The sequence below is a fragment of the Arvicola amphibius genome, chromosome 13, assembly GCF_903992535.2.
Source record: "Arvicola amphibius chromosome 13, mArvAmp1.2, whole genome shotgun sequence".
Taxonomy (NCBI): Eukaryota; Metazoa; Chordata; class Mammalia; order Rodentia; family Cricetidae; genus Arvicola; species Arvicola amphibius.
Genome location: NC_052059.1, coordinates 37,882,511 through 37,901,052, shown reverse-complemented (window position 1 = coordinate 37,901,052; position 18,542 = coordinate 37,882,511). Strand labels below are relative to the sequence as shown.

At 44.9% G+C, this 18,542-nt stretch overlaps 1 protein-coding gene across 1 annotated transcript in view; it reads left to right on the top strand.

The window, feature by feature from the left end:
- Positions 1-2,822: 2,822 nt before the first annotated feature.
- Positions 2,823-18,542, top strand: part of Enox1 (ecto-NOX disulfide-thiol exchanger 1) — a 551,532-nt gene continuing 535,812 nt past the window's right edge. The window contains exon 1 of the mRNA XM_038310117.1: positions 2,823-2,932. The gene's annotated coding sequence lies outside the window, so the exon portion shown is untranslated. The remainder of the gene's footprint in view (positions 2,933-18,542) is intronic.

Here is an 18,542-nt window from a genome sequence, read left to right as displayed (position 1 = left end):
GACTGATCAGGCATGACCAGATCAGCTGTAAGTGTTTGCCTCGGGCTCTCCGTCACAATCCTGTGTTTCTGAAGAAGTTAATGTCTGAGGGCTTCATGGCAGCTATAGCACAGCAAAGAAGAGCTGTTACATTAAGAATCCTTTTTTTTTTTTTAAAAAAAAAAAAAGAGGAATGGGTTTCCCGGCTAGACATTTCATTATTGCCTACTATCTAAATAGCTAAATATCTTTTAAACATATTTCATTACTTCTGTGTATGTATGTGTCTTGCATGTAGGTTTGTGATCATGAATGCTGGCTCTCCCTAGAATTGGAGTCACAAGTGATTGTAACTGTCTACAGCGACCGTGGGTACTAGGAACCAAACCTGGGTCCTGTCCAAGAGCAGCAAATGCTCTTAACAGCCAAGACATCTCTTCAGCCCTGAAACTTTTTATCATGATATCAATCAGAAATCTTAAATGTATGAAATTGTTAATCCTCCTTTCCATTGTTTATTTTCCCATCTCAATGATGTATCTTTTAAACGGAGGTGAACAACAATTGCTATGTGCCTAATTCCAAGACACTGCCCCCTTATCTTGGCGGTGAGAAGATATTTGGAGAAGCTGCAGCTTGGCTAGCCCTCTTCCACTCCAGCAGGTAAGACACGCATGTGGAAAACGGGTGTAACTTTACAAGCCCTTGCCAATGACCTTGGAAGACTTTGCCTCATATTTATTTGTTGCCTAGGTTGGCTGTCAGGGATTCAGTCTGCATATCTGTTCACGAGTTTTTGAAATTCCTGTTAAGTAAAAGTTTTAGATAATCTCTGCTTCCTATTTAACCAAAGGACAAGAATTCCAAGCAATGTCTCCAAAGAAAACTGTAAATGGGATGACGGTGGAGAAGTCGTCGAGAGGGGCCCCTAAGAGAAAACATAAAGTGGATTTGGGTGGCAGCATCCAGAAAAATCCTTTTTAATTTTCACTCTTACTTCAGTTATACTTCGCAGTTGTGGTATCATGCCTGGCAGGAGAGGCAGCTCATAGAAGAGCCCAAGTTCAAAGGGATGGAAATTGAGCGTGGAATGTGAAATTGAGCGCTCCAGCTTCTAAGAAGATGACTGGGAATACGGAGATGGAAGGAAGGGAGCCTGACAGTAATGGCAGAATTAGCGGTCCCTGCTGACCTTGTTATGGATGGGCCAGTGTTCAGGGCCTAGCGCTCCCAAAAGAGAAGAGCTTGCTTCTGACTAGTTTTTAGAAACAGAAAATCATTTAAAATTTCCTTCCCTAGCCTTTACTACAGAGGGGAGTGTGTGAACGGCGAAGTACGCTTGACTTGGCAACTTGGCGGTTTTGGAAGGTCAGGTGTCCCCAGGACCTTTATCCCCGTCTCATGCGGAATCTATCACTGAGTTCCTTTCTGAGTGCTCTTTGCGGGAATCTTTTGCTAAATTTGCACAATGGGTCAGCCTTCTCTGATTTTCTTCCTTTGCACTGGGGCCCTGCAGCCAGAGGGGGAAATAGCCTTCACCCAGGGAACTGGCATAAGTTTAAATCAAGCAAGCCTAGTGGGATGGTAATGACATTCCCAGCATCCAAGTTTCTGCCTTCAGGATATGTGAAGCGAGAAAACAATGTCATTCATTCAACATTTATAGAGAACACATAATGTACAGTGGCACTGTGCACGGACTGGAGGGCAGGCAGATGTGCAAAACACAACCCAGTCTTGAGGATGCCTGCCAGGAAGGGCACGGCAACTGTGACACTGACTTTACACTCCTCGAAGGAACTCTTGGGTGAATAACGTCTACTTATTTAAAATAAGCATGGAAAAGTATCCTGACAGGTCGATGTACTTTTAGGAATAGGACAGGTAAGTGATTTATCCACAGTTTCTAAGGTTTAGAGTTCCTGGACCAGCCTATTTGAAAGATGCACTATTTGGCAGAATCCTAACAAAAAGAAGGCAGACACTTTTTTTTTTTTTTTTTTTTTTTTTTTTGTGGAAATTGGATAACTTTGAGGTAAAAGGAGAACAAAAGGTGACATTTCTTCGGCCGTGCTCCCAACCACTGCTGAGGCTACCTAACACCCAGAGTACACCCTCTCTGCCCAGGCTCCTCAACCTTATCCTATACTGGATTGAGCAGTGCACCCCAAGCTCCCAACCCGGAGTTCACCGAGTGCACCCGAGTTCCCTGCACCGGGAGGCTCTGGCCTGGCGCCTCCAAGGTCGCCATGGCAACTGTGGAGTACCACGACCTGTCCCTGAACGTCCAGCCTAGAAATCCAAACCGGCAGCAGTGGCACGAGCTAGTCCCTTCGACCCCTCCCCGGAGGGGATAGCGCGACCCAGTGCTGAGGGAGCGACTTGTGCAGTGTCGGTGGCCGAGCGCTCAGCGGGCCCCAGGCCGGTCGGGATCCGGAGCTCGAGCGCGCCACGCCGCCCTTTCCACTGGCTTCACCGCGGGGCCAGCAGCTCCTCCGGTCGAGACAGACGGCCCATCCTTCCTCCGCTTTACGGATTTCCGGGGGCGACGAATTTTGCCTCGATCCCTACGAGCATCTTTCAGCTTCGCTCCCCCCGCCCCTCGCGACTCCCCCCCACCCCTGGGCGCGCGCGCGCACACTCACTCACACTGGCAGGCGCGCGTGCGCACGCCCGCGCGCCCCGAGCCGCGGAGTCTCCAGCGCCCCTGAGCAGATCCCACTCTCCCGGGCGCTGCTACTCACACAGGCTTCCAGCCGCCACGGGGCGTCCTCTGTCTGCGGCAGCGGCAGCGGCGGCGGCGCGAGCGGCGGCTGCAGTCTGGCCCCGTCTGGCTGCTCTGCGCCCCGGACGGAGTCCGGCAGAAGCGCGATCCGGAGGAGACGCCGAGGCGAGGAGCAGCCGCGCCGCGCCCCGCGCTCGCTTGCCTTGAATCCCCGCACCGTGGCCCCAGGTAAGCGGCTCGGCGGCCCGCAGCATCCCCGGGGCGTCGGGACTGGCAGTCCGGGGGGAGGGGGTTCCCGGTTCCGCCCCCGACGCGGCCCGGGGATCGGGCACCGAGAGGAGTGGGCGAGGGGGGAGGGGAGCGGAGCTGGAGGTGAGGCTAGAAGGCAGCGGTGTGGGGGAGCCCCCCTGCGCCCTTCCCCGCAGCTCCCCGGGCTCCCGCACTTTTACGAGCTGGGGGTGCCCGGCGCCCCACACAGCTGTTCTCCGCTCTTTTTGCCGCGGGCCGGTAGTGTCCGCTCGGGCTCCGCGCCTGCCAAGCACCAACTGCCTCCCTTGCACCTTGGACAGCGCACCCCGCGGCTCGCCTCCCGGGGACCGCACCCGGGACCCCGTCCTGCCAGTGCAGCCCTCCGGTTGTCTGCTTCTTCCTACAGTGTCACCCTCCTGTCTTGCTTAGCATCTCCCTGCCTTGGCGGTCTCTACTCTGGCGCGGGCCAGAAACTTTCCTCCCCGCCCGGTCTGCGTGAGGTACTATTGTTATTTGTGTCTGCCCCCTCGCCGGGAACTGGACACATGGACAGGTCTTTCTCGGCGGACGGTCGCCTGCCTTGCCCTGCACAAGGCGGCACTGGGCAGCTGGACTCGGACACCGAGCCGGCGCCTCGGCAGCTGGACGCCCGCGGGTTCCCAGCCTCTCTGGACACGTGCACTCCTCCCACGGACGCGGCCCCTCCCGGACCACCCTATGTCCTCCCCCTGCACGGCCACAGCCACCCCATAGGTTGGACACCCGGGATCGCGGGCTCTGATTGGCTGACGGCGTAACCCCGCCTCCTTGGAGGGGGGGTGGTTCTGGAGTGTTGTGGTTGTCATCCTGCAGCGAGCACATGGGGGAAGTGGGGTCGACAGGTGGGGAAGCCCAGTTCTAAGGTATAGACATTCCAGTGTGTGTAACCGAGCCACCCTCCTTCCTTCAGTTTACACCGGTCGCCTTACTACCCCTTCTGCAGTGGCCGTCTGTTGTAACCTTACACATTTTTAAATTTTGCTAAGATCATGTTTGTTCGCTGGTAGCGATTTTTAAAAGTAGCTTTAGGAGAAAGCAGGAAACAAGTGCACAAGGGGAGATTCCCAGCAAATTGGGCTGAAAATTTGAGTGTGGTCCTTTGGAGAAAGTAATGAAGGGTGCTTAAGGAATCTGAAGAGGGTGGAGAAAGCAGAAAGGAAATTGATTGATGGTTGAGACCCTGGTGCTTAAGTAGAAAGTGGTGGGTCTTTTGTAGGGTGAGATGTGAGATCCCCGAGAGCTCTACTGGGAGGCAGCTACGTTCTGCTGAAGACCGCTCTCCGGAAAAGTAGTAATTTTGTCTAGTTGTTGGGTCCTGATTAACACACTTTGCTTTTGTTTTGCTCGCGGTGCACTTTTGATAGGAGACTTATAGTAATAATGTCTGCCCACATAATGGATATCGATTATTCTGCTTTCTTGTAATATGCAGATTTGCAAATGGTAATGAATTTCATCCCTCTAGAGGGAAGCATTAGTTAAAGTGCTTCTGAAATAATGTGAAAGAGGACGGTTGAGCATTGTGTAAAATCCCGAGACTGTCCTGACTTTGTGTAGTTCCGTTCCAGAAACACGTATGAATGACTTTGCTTTCTCTTCATTTCAAAGCCCGATTGCCTTTAATATTGTTGAGCTTGAAATCTTTCTGACTGTTTTGATGTTGTGTCTGTACATCTTAAGAATATTGTAATTCTTATCTTTAGTAACCTTGTCAATGGGAAGCAAGCAGCAGTGGATGCAGGGTAATGCTGGCAACTTTATATTGAGCACACTGTGTTATTTTATTTGTGAGCTGGTGAACTATGCAAGAACATAACATGACTATAATTCCCTAGGGACTCATTGCCAAACAAAGTGGAGAATCATGTGAGTCTATTCCAGGGAGAACAATTCAGTTATTTTCAAGGCAAGTAAATTTTAAAGATTCCTATGCGTAAACAGCAACACTAGTTGAATGATCTCTGAATGTACTGGCAGCTCATATTAAGCAAAACAGCTTATTTAATATGTGAGGTGATTAAAGGAGACGGCAAAGGGTCCCCTCTATTATATAAGCAGGAAGAAGAGCCTTGCCGTCTGGAGGACTTCATATTCAGGGGACGGGGTTTGACACTTCTGACAAATCTGTAGTCATTGCTGTTGCTTAGAAAATGATTCTCACTGTGTTTTTATTTCTCTAGTTCATATTCTGATTTTCCCACATGGATTTACGTGCTGGCTGTGGGCCTATGGAATCTAGATGTGTGAAGACTAGAAAAGAATGTATATAATAGCAAAACATGTCCTAAATATATCTTGATGTCTGCATACAGTCATAAATTGATACACATAATTTTAGGGTACATGCAATGTATTAATATATGTAATATATATATATATATCACATATATACATTATTGTCAGCCTTAGAATTTTTGCTTATCTCTTTTTTGTCCAAAAGGTGGCCCTGTTTTAAACTGTAAAAGCAATATCACCAGTAGAATTGGCCAATAGATCACAGAAACAGACAATAGTATTTTGTTGCCTGGCAACCACCTACTGTGAATGAAAAACAAAGCAGTGACAGCTGCTTGTACATCCTGATACTCAGTTGTAGCTCGGGCACCGAAGCCCTCCACAGAAGACACAATGACAAGTTTCGTTTCAGACAGGTGGACCGATCTCTTTTTTAAACTGTTAAGATAATTTTGAATTTTTTTGGTTGTGATAAGAATCATGTGGTTATTGTTGAATGAAACGAAGCAGCTGATTTCAATTGCCCTCTTAAGTCAGGTGTAAACAGAACAACCAAAATGGGAGGAAGGTTTGAACCCTTCCCATACTTCCCTTTAGAATCATTAAACATTGTAAGCACATTTTCACCCCTGTCAGGTGCTCTTGGGATGTTATAAAAACTTGAGTTAGGTCTGTGAATAGATGGCAACCTTTTACTGCTAGAAGGGAAGTAGAGAACGAGGCTCTCTAGCTGGACCGTTTAACTCTAAGCATAACTGAGGCACAGGGAGGGGGTGCGGCAGCCTGGTGACAACACACAGGATACCTTCCCTGGGAAATACTTGATGATTTTCTCCTCTGAGTTGTTCTATCTTCATCCTTTATTTACATAGAATTGGTAGTGGGGATTAAATCAGGATACCTAGAAAGTGCAGTAGTAATTACAAGTCAAGATCATTGTGGACACAGGACTAGACTGGGTCTGAGATGCCCTGCACACAATTTATTCCACATTCAGTCCCGTGAACCCACCTCTTTCCCAACACCTGGGAGCTCAGTGCCTTGTTAGTTTATAGATTTGAACAATCTTTAATAATCTCTTATTCTGTGTGAGAGTTTGTGTGTGTACAAGCATGTTTGTTTGTGTGTGTACACGTGCACCTTGTGTACAGGTTCATTCTCATGCATAGACTAGAGGGCATACTTGAATGTGGTTCTGTCTGCCCAAGTACACTCCACTCTATTTTCTGAGACAGGGTCTCCCGCTGGCCTCAGACTTGCTGCTTAGTCTAGATTGGCTGGCCAGAGAGCCCCCAGGGATGCACGTGTCTCTGTTTCCCCAGTGCTAGGATTACAAGGACACACCACTATTTGTTTAATTATATGTGTTTTTGTTTTTTGTTTTTCAATAAATTCAGGTCTCTATGCTTGCTCAGCAAGTCATTTTCCACCTGCATTATCTTGACAGTCCCAGTGTGTAAACTTTTGACAGCGGTGAGATTCAAGATTTTGTTGGTCAGTTTGTCTTTCTCTGCAAGTGCAGATATTACAGTTGACGAATTACAGTAGCCTCTTTTCCTCCATCACACATGATCTAGGGCCTTTAGTGAGGCTGGAACTGCATGTACTGCATCATAGTCATTTCAGGGTTCTAGCAGAGCAGTCTCTCCAGGGGCTCTACATGTTGGTAGAAGGTAAGTCTCTAAAGACCAGACTGTTATAATTCAGATTGTTCTCTGACTCAAAAATGATCATGAATATTATCGGTGGCAAACTTAGAACACTTATGCATGGCTCTAGCATGTCTTCTCATCTTAGGAAATGTATTGCACGCATGATACATTTTGGAGTTCTTTTTGCTAATACAGAATCTGTCTTCCCCATTGCCTGTCATTGATGAGAAGAGTCAACATTTAGCTATAATACAACACCTTCAGTAGAGGAACCAGAGTGGACTGATGGGGGAGCAATGTGGTGACAATATTAAGTACCATTGAAGCAGCATTCTCGCCAGAAAAGATGCACTTTAGCAGATTGGTAGGGGGGATCAATTGATTTGCAGCATGTCTAACTTAGTCCTAGAAGCCTGCTATTAATTTGCTCCAGCCAGGAAGGTTTTCAAACAATAATGGCTTGGTAGATTTCCAGTGAACTTTACTTGTTTACCTAAATAAAAACACAACATGTTTTCCAGTATCTGAGTATAGTTTTTGCATGATAGGTATTAGTTTTGGAACTCTGGAGCTCAATCTAAATTTCAAAGTTATTTAAGAAAAAATTCTGAACCATTTCTAAATGCATTTGTATAGTAGGATGTTAAATATTTGATAGTCATGCATTTAATTGCTGGGATCTTGGAATCTAGTCTTCCTCTCCTACTTTCTCATATAAGATAATGTGCTTATAGATACAAATCATACACAACACTTAATGCCTTTTCCTTCTGCTGTTTATATCCTTGTGACAGAAAATAGTTGGAGTCAGTTTGCTTTTTTTTTAATATGCTAAGAGATGGTTCGAATAAAAGATGTTTACAGTTTCAATTTCCTTATGTCATCTTCTGCTCTTAGAACCCGTAAACTCTCACCCACCGAAATAGGATTATTACTGAAAACAAACAAGCAAATGCATAAGCAGCATGCCATCGCCACCCTCCAGGCTAGCCAGCCAAGCATCTCTTCTCACTCTGAGAAATGTCTTTACTTCTGTGCACATCTGCGTGCATATGAAGTTGAAAAGTCTACAGACTCCTGTGGGCAGAACTAGTATTTGATTGGAAGATCTATGTGTGGTCATATAAGAAATATTCAGATTTTTCAAAATGGGATAGCATAGAAAGGATCAAATTTATTCTTTTTTTGGAAAGTTTGTACAGTTATTTTTGATAATATGACCTCTGTAGCACCTGGAACAGCATTCAGGACCTGCAGCCGAGCATGACATACGGAGACACTCTAGATCTGCTCTGTGGGGTTAGTCCATCATTCCTTCTTCTCTGTGTAATAATGCAAATATTTCAGTCTCCCTCCAAGTGAAAAAGTAGAAGCTTAGAATATGGAGAAAACAGCATTGCCATTTTCTAATAGTTTTTATATTTAAAGAATATGAAAAGCTAACTAAACCAGTAATATTTTAAAATATACTTCCTGCCAGTGTAGAGTCACACCAGGATTATTGATTTTTTTTCACAAATATAGCCGTCCCTAGTATAGAGAAGTGCTTTAAGAGCCCACAACAACATAACAAAGGTTGTGGCTGTAAGTCCGAAGGAATACTTTATTTAGTTGGCACTGGAGAGCGAAGTTTGCGAGCTTCATGTAATTATCCAGACTGGAGTGAGGCCAAGGCTTGGTGGCTAACATCCCAAATGGTGGGGAAATAGTCTTGAATGAGGTGTTTAGTGACTTCAAGTGACTAAAGTCTCAGTTCTGGTCCCTTTTGCAAGGGGACACCATGTGCATTTAGGAAGCCTCAGAAGCCTTTGTGCACACACAGGATAGAGCCTAGAGTCACCATTGTTATTCAGATGCCATTGAGGAAGACCTTTATCCTGATGCCTCCTGGGGACAGAGAGTGGGTGAGGACCTTATAGCCTAAGTTCCAATTGTTCCTACCTTTACTTTCCCCTGCTTAGGTGTTTGTCTTCTACATAGGGTTTATCCCTGGCTGCGTATGGGCAAGTCTTTCATAACATGTAAAGTATAAATGGCTAAAGTCAGGTTGAGTGGCCCTGGTTGGAAAGCCTATAGTCTACAAATGGAAAATTCCACGCCTGATGTCATGGGGTGGGGATGAGCTAGATTGTGGGTATAATAAAAGTATAGGATAAAGTTTTATTTAGGCTACATGGATATAGAACATAACTTTTTGTTGTTGTTGTTGTTTGATGGAGGCGGGTCTTCTATCAATCTGATGAAGCTGAAGAATGGATAGATAGTTATAGTTTTCCATTGTTATGATAAAAGATAAAATAGATATATTGTAACTGTAATTCTTGCTTTATAACTGTTTTGTTATATGTAGTTTTACTATGTTAAAGTGAAAGCCTTTCTTTTTTGTTTAAACAGAAAAAGGGGAAATGATGGAGGCGGGTCTTCTATCAATCTGTTGATTTCATTGGTTAATTAATAAAGAAAACTGCTTGGCCTAATAGGTTAGAAAATAGGTTGGCAGAGTAGACAGGACAGGAAGAAGGAAGTGAGGTAGATGGCTCAGACAATTGCCCTGCCTCTACAACGAGATGCGATGAAGCCAGCCGCCAGGTTAGACATGCTAAATCTTTCCGGGTAAGACACCGTTCATGGTGTTACAAAGATTATTCGATATGGGTTATTCAAGATGTGAGAAAGAGGCTGAAAATAATGGGCCAGGCAGTATTTAAAAGAATACCGTTTCCGTGTAATTATTTTGGGGCATAAGCTAGCCAGTGGCCGGGAGCCAAGCGGCGGGAAGCCGGCCCACTGCTCTCCACTACAGTTGTTTTCAAGACAGGGTTTCTCTGTAGCTTTGGAACCTGTCCTGGAACTAGCACTTGTAGACCAGGCTGGCCTCGAACTCATAGACATCCGCCTGCCTCTGCCTCCCAAGTGCTGGGATTAAAGGTGTGCGCCACCACCACCCAGTTTAAAATATAACTGTTTTATGTTTGGGTCTCACCCCTAAAATGCCTCATTATATGTATGTAAATATCTACATAAATTCAACAAATATCTAAATAAAATTCAACAAATAGTTTGAATGATGCATCTTTAACCTACGCCTTCTACAAGGACTACTGACTGCCTTATGTATACTGGTGATCCGTATACAGTTATCTGGTTCTAGTAGTGAAATTATACTTATGATTTTACTGGTTAAGAGCTATGTTTTATTCTGGTCTAGGGATATTTGTAATGTCTTCTTTGAGACTATTTTTTTCAACATTTATTGAGCATTCATTATATGAATGGTACTGTATTTGGCCCCATGGTTGATAGCCTCTTAATACTTCATTCCAGCTGTTTGGAGAGAACATTTTTACTTCCAGAAAAGCACACAAATCCGTTGTGGTCTTCAGAGGAGTTGACAGGGTCCACCAACGATTTTGAGCTTTAATAACCTCAGCTAGTCCATCTCAGCTCTGTGTTCACAGGACTCTAATGACATGCTAGTCACAGTACTGGTTTCCAGATCCTATCAAGACCCTCTGGGAATGTGCAGAGACACCGCTGGGGGAGCAGACAGAGTCAGCTTCATATTCGGTGTCAGACACGCCATGCTTCTTCTGTAACTATCTCCCTTCTCCTCTCATATGTTGGATAGCTTGGTAGTGTAGTGTAGTAATGGGATGGACATCAGCATGGCTGTGCTGGATCATACCCTAGGGCATGATGACCATGAGAGTCATGATGGATGCTTGGCCCTGTGTCCTGGAGTCCACCATGAAACCGATCCTCAGTAACCAGAGAGGCTGTCTGGTGACCTGGGGGTTAGTGGCTGCATCACGTCACACTATTATACTAGTTCTTCTTAGGATTCCTTCCCAAGTAGATACCTTGCACTTACATTCCGTCTCGAGGTCTGCTTCTGTGGAGGTCCCCACAAGAAATTTCAGAACCCGGTTGCCTTTCTATTTATTTGTTCATTTATCATCATGAGGCAAGTTTCGGAGAGCCGGCGTTGGGGATAGTGTGTTACTGTATGTGTTGCTGTAGACGAGGACATTGAACTCTAGATCTGGAGCTTAGAAAGACCATGCTGGTGGATGTGTGGGGGACAGATCAATGGAAGAAGGACTGGGGGCACGAGGCTGGCTGCGAAGAAGCCCTGGCGATAAGCACCTATGCAAAGATAGTAAGGAGCACTTAGGCTGCAGTTAGAGATACAGGAAAGGACTGGAGATGCAGCTTAATGAAGGGCAGCCCAGAAAAGTCAGCAAAATGCAGACACTAATGATATGTCATGCACTGCCATCCCAGAGAGGAGTTTCAGTCTTCCGCCCTGCACCATCACCCGGCTCTGCCCATTAGACTTGACAGCTCTGGAATGGCTAGGACTCTTTCTGTTTAGATTCTAATGTCACCCAGGATCACTAGAGTTAAATTGTAAGTTCAGACATAAATAGAAGATGACAAAAAGATACATTGCCGAATATAAATAATTCACCGTCAGGTCATTAAAGGATGCACGTTATATTTTACAGGAAGGATTTGTGGAGTTGTAGAGAGGAATTGGATAGATCTTTGATGCATGCTCATGTGGAGATGAATAGTGATTTTCTTTCTCTCTTGCTTGTGGCCAAGAAGTGATGCTCTGCCACCATCAGTTTCTGGGAGAGGAGCATGGCTCCCCGCCCTTATGTCTGTTGTTTCCCCGCTGCTCTGACAGCAGGTATTTTAGCTAAGTGAAGGAGTAGCTGGGGTGGGGCTGGCCTTTTTCCTTCTTGTTCTTTCGTAATGCCCAGCTCTTGGCTGCAGTTTTTCTTGCCAGTTTTTAGTCCATGAGCTCCCAAAGGAGATCAAGGGGTACAGAGACCAAGAGAAAGAAAGCAGAAATCCATAAAGAGAGCTGTTTTGAATTAAATGCTTAATTATGAAATGAGCGAGTTAGAGCTTGTTAGATGATATGAAATAAGATAAGGTGGCCTCCTAATTAGTATTGCGTGAATACTAATATTCTGGCTCGGTCTGAGCTAAGACTGAAGGCTGAACAATCAAACAAGAGAAGCTTATCACCGTCCTCATTTTTTCTAAAGTGTCACCGAGTCAGTGACACACAAAGGCCAAGTTATGAAAAGCAAAAGAATGGGTCAACGAAGAGCTTACTGGTCTAAGAATAACAAGGAGAACAAAGAGTTTCGACAGCAAACTTACTGTGCATGTGAGCATCATAGAGGACAGGAGCCCTGTGAGAGAAAGAGAATGAGAAAAGACCTTGCTGATGGAGGATGTTGTACATATGTGGTCGGCATTTGAATTGAATTATACTTTTTAACTTTTAGATAATGCTAAGTTCACATGCTATTGTAAGAAACAATACAGCGATCTTATATCTCTCTCTAGCCAGATCCTGCAAAGACAAAGACCTTATAAAAACAGAGCCTATGGCAGTGGCTCTCAGCCTGTCAATAGCAATCCCTTTTGGGGGGTTGAATGACCCTTTCACAGGGGTCATAGCCTAAGAAAACCGGGAATATCAGATATTTGCATTATCATTCGTAACAGTAGCAAAATTGCAGTTGCAAAATAACAAGAGAGCCAGGGTTAGCTGACTTCAATATTCAAGACCCTTCCTTCTCTGCCTCTCGAGTGTTGAGATTTATAGGCATGTACCACTACACGCAGCTCAACATTTATTCTTGAAAATCAGATTATGTTTTTCATCCTAGAATTTTAGATAGTCTGGACTAGTCCTGGCTAGAAGGAGGCTAACACAGAGAAAGCGCTCCTGGTGTCTTTCCATCTTTGGATTCTGCAGAGTGTCATGAGAAGCCACCTGAACATGGCAGGAGAGTCAGAGAGTTGTTTCACTTGCTTTGTTTCCTCCCGTGACCCTCGTGTGGCCCCAAGGAGGCTTCTGAAGTGTTTGGTCATAGAAGCTTGCTCATGGAAACTCATGAGAATGCCTCATCATGTGTGTGCATTCTTCCCTCCTCAGCTGGGTACTGTGCCCTTTGTCATTTTCTCCTCCTCTCTGTTTAGGAAATAGCTCCCTCTGGCAGGCTACCTTCCCCAACCTCCAAGCCAGCATGTGAGAGACAGTAGTGAGATTGGCAAATCCGTGTTTATCTTTGCTTTGGGCTGTATCCCTGGTGGCGAAGCCTCTCCTCTGGCTAATGGTTTGTCCTTCCACCTGCCTTGTCTCATTCTCTCTCACTGCTCACTAGTGATGAAGGCCAATGATGTAACCCCACCATCTTGTTCTGTGGTCCCCCTGCTTTAAGAACCTCTTGACCAGGCCCCATCACTGAGGACAACACCTAGACAACTCATCGAACGTGGAGATGTTGAGCTGGTGCCAAATAGAGCCTTCACCCCTACATTCCAGTGTCTTTGCTATAGTAAAGTATTCTGCATGCTAGCAAAGAGAAATGTAAATAACAAGCCAGCCACAAACCCTTTGGTCTATAGTGAAGTATTGCCTACAAGATATGTATGCTAGTGCAATGGGGACACAAAGCTTGAGAGAGCAACCAACCAGTAGCTGATCTGATTTAAGGCCCACTCTAGGAGATAGAACTTATACCCAGGGCTTCTTGGGTGGCCAAGTACCTGAGACTAGATAGCCCAAGGACTTGGGGTAAAAATCAAATAATACAGTTCTAAAGACAGAAAATACGCATTGATAAAATGACTGCTGATGACATTCTGTGATCCTCATAGTTCAGCCATCATCAGAGAATCTTCTTCCTGCAGCAGATGGGAGCAAATATAGAGGCCCACAGCCAGACATTACAGAGTAAGAGACCTTGGAACACTCGGTCCTAAATGGGATGTCTCCATCAAATCCCTGCCCTCGGAGCGCAGGGAAACTCACGGAAGAGGAGGTGGAGAGACTGTAGGAGCCAGTGCGGATGGAGGACACTAAGAGAACAAGGCCCTCTCAGTCAACATAAGCAAAGCTCTTGAACTCACAGAGATGGAGGCGCCATGTGCAGGGCTTGCATCAGGTCCTCTGTGTATATATTATAGCTTCCAATTTAGTGATTTTTTTTTAATGAGATTCCCGAGTGTGCAGACGAGTAGGTCTCTGATCCTTGTGCCTTCTTTTGAGCTCTTTTCCTTCTGTTGGTTCGTCTTGTCCATCTTTGGTGTGATGGATTTTCTTTTTATCTTACTGTATTTTTATAAATGAATGAATGAAACCCTGACCGCTAGGATAAAGGTTAACAACTGAGCTGTCACTTCACCTGCTGGGAGAGGGCGAATCAGCTTTCTCTGGTGGAGTGGCACTGGGCGTGGCAACCACTCCAGGACAGGCCTCGTGTCCAGGAGTAGTTGACCAGCATATAATGAACTCTCCAGCTTGTTTCTCAGTTTTCTTTTTGGGTGTCCATTCTGTTTTCTTGATTTGGGGAGGCTTTGTTGTTGCATTAGAATTTTGGTTTTTTGAGAAAAAATTTAAAGTCGGGTGGATAGGGAGGGAAGAGTATCTGTAGGAACTTGGGGGAAGGGAAGAATATGATCAAACTGCGTTTAAATTTAAATACTTATTTAAAATAATTAAAGAACCTCTAGAGTAGCTGATAGCTTGAAGCTCTCCATTCTTTTATCATTGGAGTAAGCATGTTTCTGCTGTTTCCTCAGTGGGGAAGGCTTGAAGGATTTCTGTTTCTTAGGTAGACATCCTTTAGTTCCTTGAAGCATGGACAGGATGCGAATCTGATAATCCCGTGTTCATAATTACACAGTCTCCATCTCCTTCTGACCGTTTAGGACTGGTTTCTTCCAAATCTGACAATCCCGTGTTCATAATCACACAGTCTCTATCTCCTTCCTGACCATTTAGGACTTATTTCAAAGTACCAGGTTCTCTTTGTCAAATGATTTGGCATCCTGGAAGTTGTTTCCAATGTCATTGATGCTGTCTTCTAACGCCCCCCACCCCCACCCCTGGCTAACCTTCCTTCTGCCAGCAGGTCCTTCTGAGTGCATGTCTGTGGAATACCCTTACTAATTAGTATACTAATTAGTATACTAATTAGTATACTAATGTACTGGCTTCACGACTCACTCGTGAGTGTTCCTGGGTCAAGTCTCTGCTGCATCCAGTTTTGCATTTACTGACGTTGCACTTGTCTGCATCAAGACAGTTTTTGTATGTTTTCTCAGACTTCTCCGCCTCCTTCCCATAGAAGTTGTATGTTTCTACAACCAACACAGGAGCAAGAATGCTGACGAGAATGCTTTGGAAAGAAGGGAGCTAGGCTCAAGTAGACTCCTTAGCTATAAAACAAATGACAAAGGCACATGGGGGCCCCCAAAGCCATGACTGTAATGTACTTACACTCCCTTGAGGAAGGGGCCACAGAAGAGCTAGTTACTTGGCGTGCTGAGAGATGGCGGTGGAGCAGTGATTGCTCAGGCACCCCTCGTCCCCCAAAACAGTGTTATTGGCTAATGGCTGCTACCAAATTGGTTCTTGATCGAGTTTGTTTATTCTCCGGGTCTCCCAGCGAAAGGCAGAGTTGGGTGTTGGAGCCTTTTTATTTTTAAGAAATAGATTAGCGCTATCTTCAACTGAGATGCTTACAAGGGTGCGTGAACCATCTCATCTAAAGTGCTGCTCTATCCTTAGATGCGAGAAGCAGCCCACTGCCCATTGCAGCCTGCATACTGGCTATTCTTAGAATTAACAGCCATCTACAACTTTTACCAGCCACACAGATGGGGAATCTGGCAAAATGCAAACCTTCGGTAAAATAAGTTTAAGTATTAAAGAATGTCCTTTGGAACAGCCACTGAATGTGTCCTCCTGGCCTCATGGTGGGGGCAAGGCCTGCGAATGTTTTGTGGGCTGGTGCACACGGTATGAAGAGATGAATCTATTTGGAACCTGCCCATAGGCTACTTGCTTGCCTTTGCTCTCCGTAATGATAAGAAGTGGTGAGCGCTGGGCTGTGGGTTGTGGATTAGGTGGCTCTGGATGAGCCGACAATGGAAAAGAAATAAGCTTATTTCAGATGAGCATAAGCTTCAAGGCAAGTAATTAAGACACACTTCAGCTTCATGGGAAAATTAGGATTCTAGTTAATACAAGTGCCGGGCTGGAAAGAGACGAGTCACCTGCTCACCTGTAATCAATGGAGAACTGTTTAGGAACAAAACATCAATTACACTCACGCTGGTGTGACTTTCCCCTCTTTCCTTCCTATTTTATCACCGAACTGACTGAGTCCAGACTCCTTTTTCCTCTGGTGACACTCCATGCACCTTTCTTCAAGAGATCCGTGCCTATGTGAGAGGAAGTAATGGTTTCTTGTGCCATCGTCCTCCACACCCTAAGCCTAGTCTTTTACCTATTTATTTCACTGTATCTCTCTACAGAGATGCACGCTTGCTTGCCTGGTACACAGTTATGCACAGTGCTGTGTGGACAGAGTTTTAGAGCATACGTTTTGAGACTCGTTTTGACATGTAACACACAGTAGGTATTTGGAAGTCATAGATCCTGCTGTTTCTGTTTATTGGTCAACGTGCTCACCGCTGTTGGTGTTGGCCGGACCCCAAGTAGTTTCTGATTCTTAAAAGCTACTTGTTAAAGTATTATTTTTGACCCATGCATTTTAAATCTCACGCAGCATTGTGACCTAGCTTGGTATTCATTTTGCCGTAGAGATTTAGTGTTTTTGGAGAAAAGCATGCTAGACAGTCATTGTGCCAAATGAATAGGTATTTATTGTGCCAAGTTCACACTAGATGCTGAGAACACAGTAGTGACCAACATAATCATTATTCCCCACTTCCTGGGAGTCCATAGCTTAGTGGAAATGACATTAAATAAATAAACACAAAATAATGATATAATTGGAACTCATGACAAACACTTGGGAGAGACCAGGTTTCTCTGCAAGAGTATAATGAGGGTGCAGCGGTCAGGGGAACCTCTAAGGGGAGAGTAATTTATCAATTAATGCCTGAAGGGTGGTTAAGATTATCCAGGTGGGGAGTCCTATGTGTGGTGCCCAGAAAGAGCTTGGTTTTTGGAACCTAAAAAATGGTCAGTCAACATTGCTGGGCATCAGATCGTGAGGGTGGACTGTGCATGAGAACAAGCTGATGAGACTTTTTGATGATGCGTTTTGCTCTGTGGCCTGAACTTAAACCTTACTGGGTTTAAACCTGAACTTAAACCTTACTGGGGAGCTATTCAGAGGATTTTGTCTTTCCTTATTTTCAAACCGAGGGAGCTCGTATAGCATAGAATGAATCACTGGGAAATGAACAATGCAGTTGCATTTAGTGCACCTGAAAGGTTACGAGGGTACCACATGTACGGCTTCTAAACTCTGTATTCAAGTGTTGTCACCCACGGTGCTCAAGGCAAGTGCTGAGGACTGGTGTTAGTATACATGACCTCTCTGGGGACTTAGAGAGGGATCAGAACGGTAAAGACTGGGAGCAGGGGAACCAATGTGGAGATAATTTGCCAAGTCCAATGGTTTATGGGCTCCAGAACAAGGCACAGGGATAATGAGAGCAGATAGAGACAGGTAGAATGATCCAAGCAAGAGTCCTACAAGTTTGATTATCATTTTCCTAAAATGATAATCCTCCTTCCCAGGCCTGGCAGGATTGAACTAGAACTGGGTAGAAAATAGACAAATACACGGTTGCACATATTCTTAGAAGTTTGAGTGGGATGGATGCTGTTTGGGATTCTCTTTAACTTGACCCCAAAGCTAAATGTGCAATATAAATGTTTGTTTGGGTAGAATTTACTTTTTCATGACCCTCCCAGAATGCAATGGTGACTAACTAAATAAATACAATACAGCAATTTATCATAAAAGTTATTAGTGGAAATTAACTTGTAAAAAATCTATCGTCTTACCTTGTAAAATTCCTATTACTTTAAAAAAAAGTTTATGCAGATTAAACTGATTTTAGAAGCTGGGGTACCTGAGACTATTGTTTTGAGATCCTACAAGCTATACTAATCCTCACCAGTAAACAAATCACATTTTTTGTCTTGACTTTTGTTTTGTTTGTCCTTAGTGGGTGTTCCCAGCCCAGAGCAGATCCGTAGCACTCAGATGCCTGTGGCCCAGCAGTGTTCAGAAATCTCTGAAATAATCTTTCCCCGGCTATCTGTACCAAATGTGTTCAGTGATAACTTCAGAAGTGAGACTAAGAAAGAGCCCATAGTCTTTTGGTTTGCTTGAAGCCATTACCTGGGCAAGGCTTAAGTGCCTGAAATAAAGATTTGAATCTGATGGGCACATTCGGAATTTATCTAAGAAGAGTGTGGCTATCCATCCTCCTCCAGGGATAAGCCAGCCTTCTCTGCCTGGTGTATTAGCTGCAACCAGCTGCCCCTTGCAGCTCTGAGTGGCCTGCATTATCCCTGCTCTTCTCCATGCAGCCTCTCAGTGCTCAGCCTCTGTCTATCCCGTGTGAGGAGTCTTGTGTCAGGTGAAGCGTCAGTTTCTGAAAGAGGAAGCCTCCGCTTGATCAGTGTTATTTCCAGTCTCCCGGAAAGATGGAAAGATGGAAAGATACTTAGAGACCGCTGGTTCTGCTCCTCTTTCAGCATGTCTACATCCAGCTCTGAAAGAGGGTCTGTTGCTTCATGATGGAATTTTATAATGGCATAATATTTTGAGTACCTGGCTAGTTTCTTTGTTATTTTTCTTCTC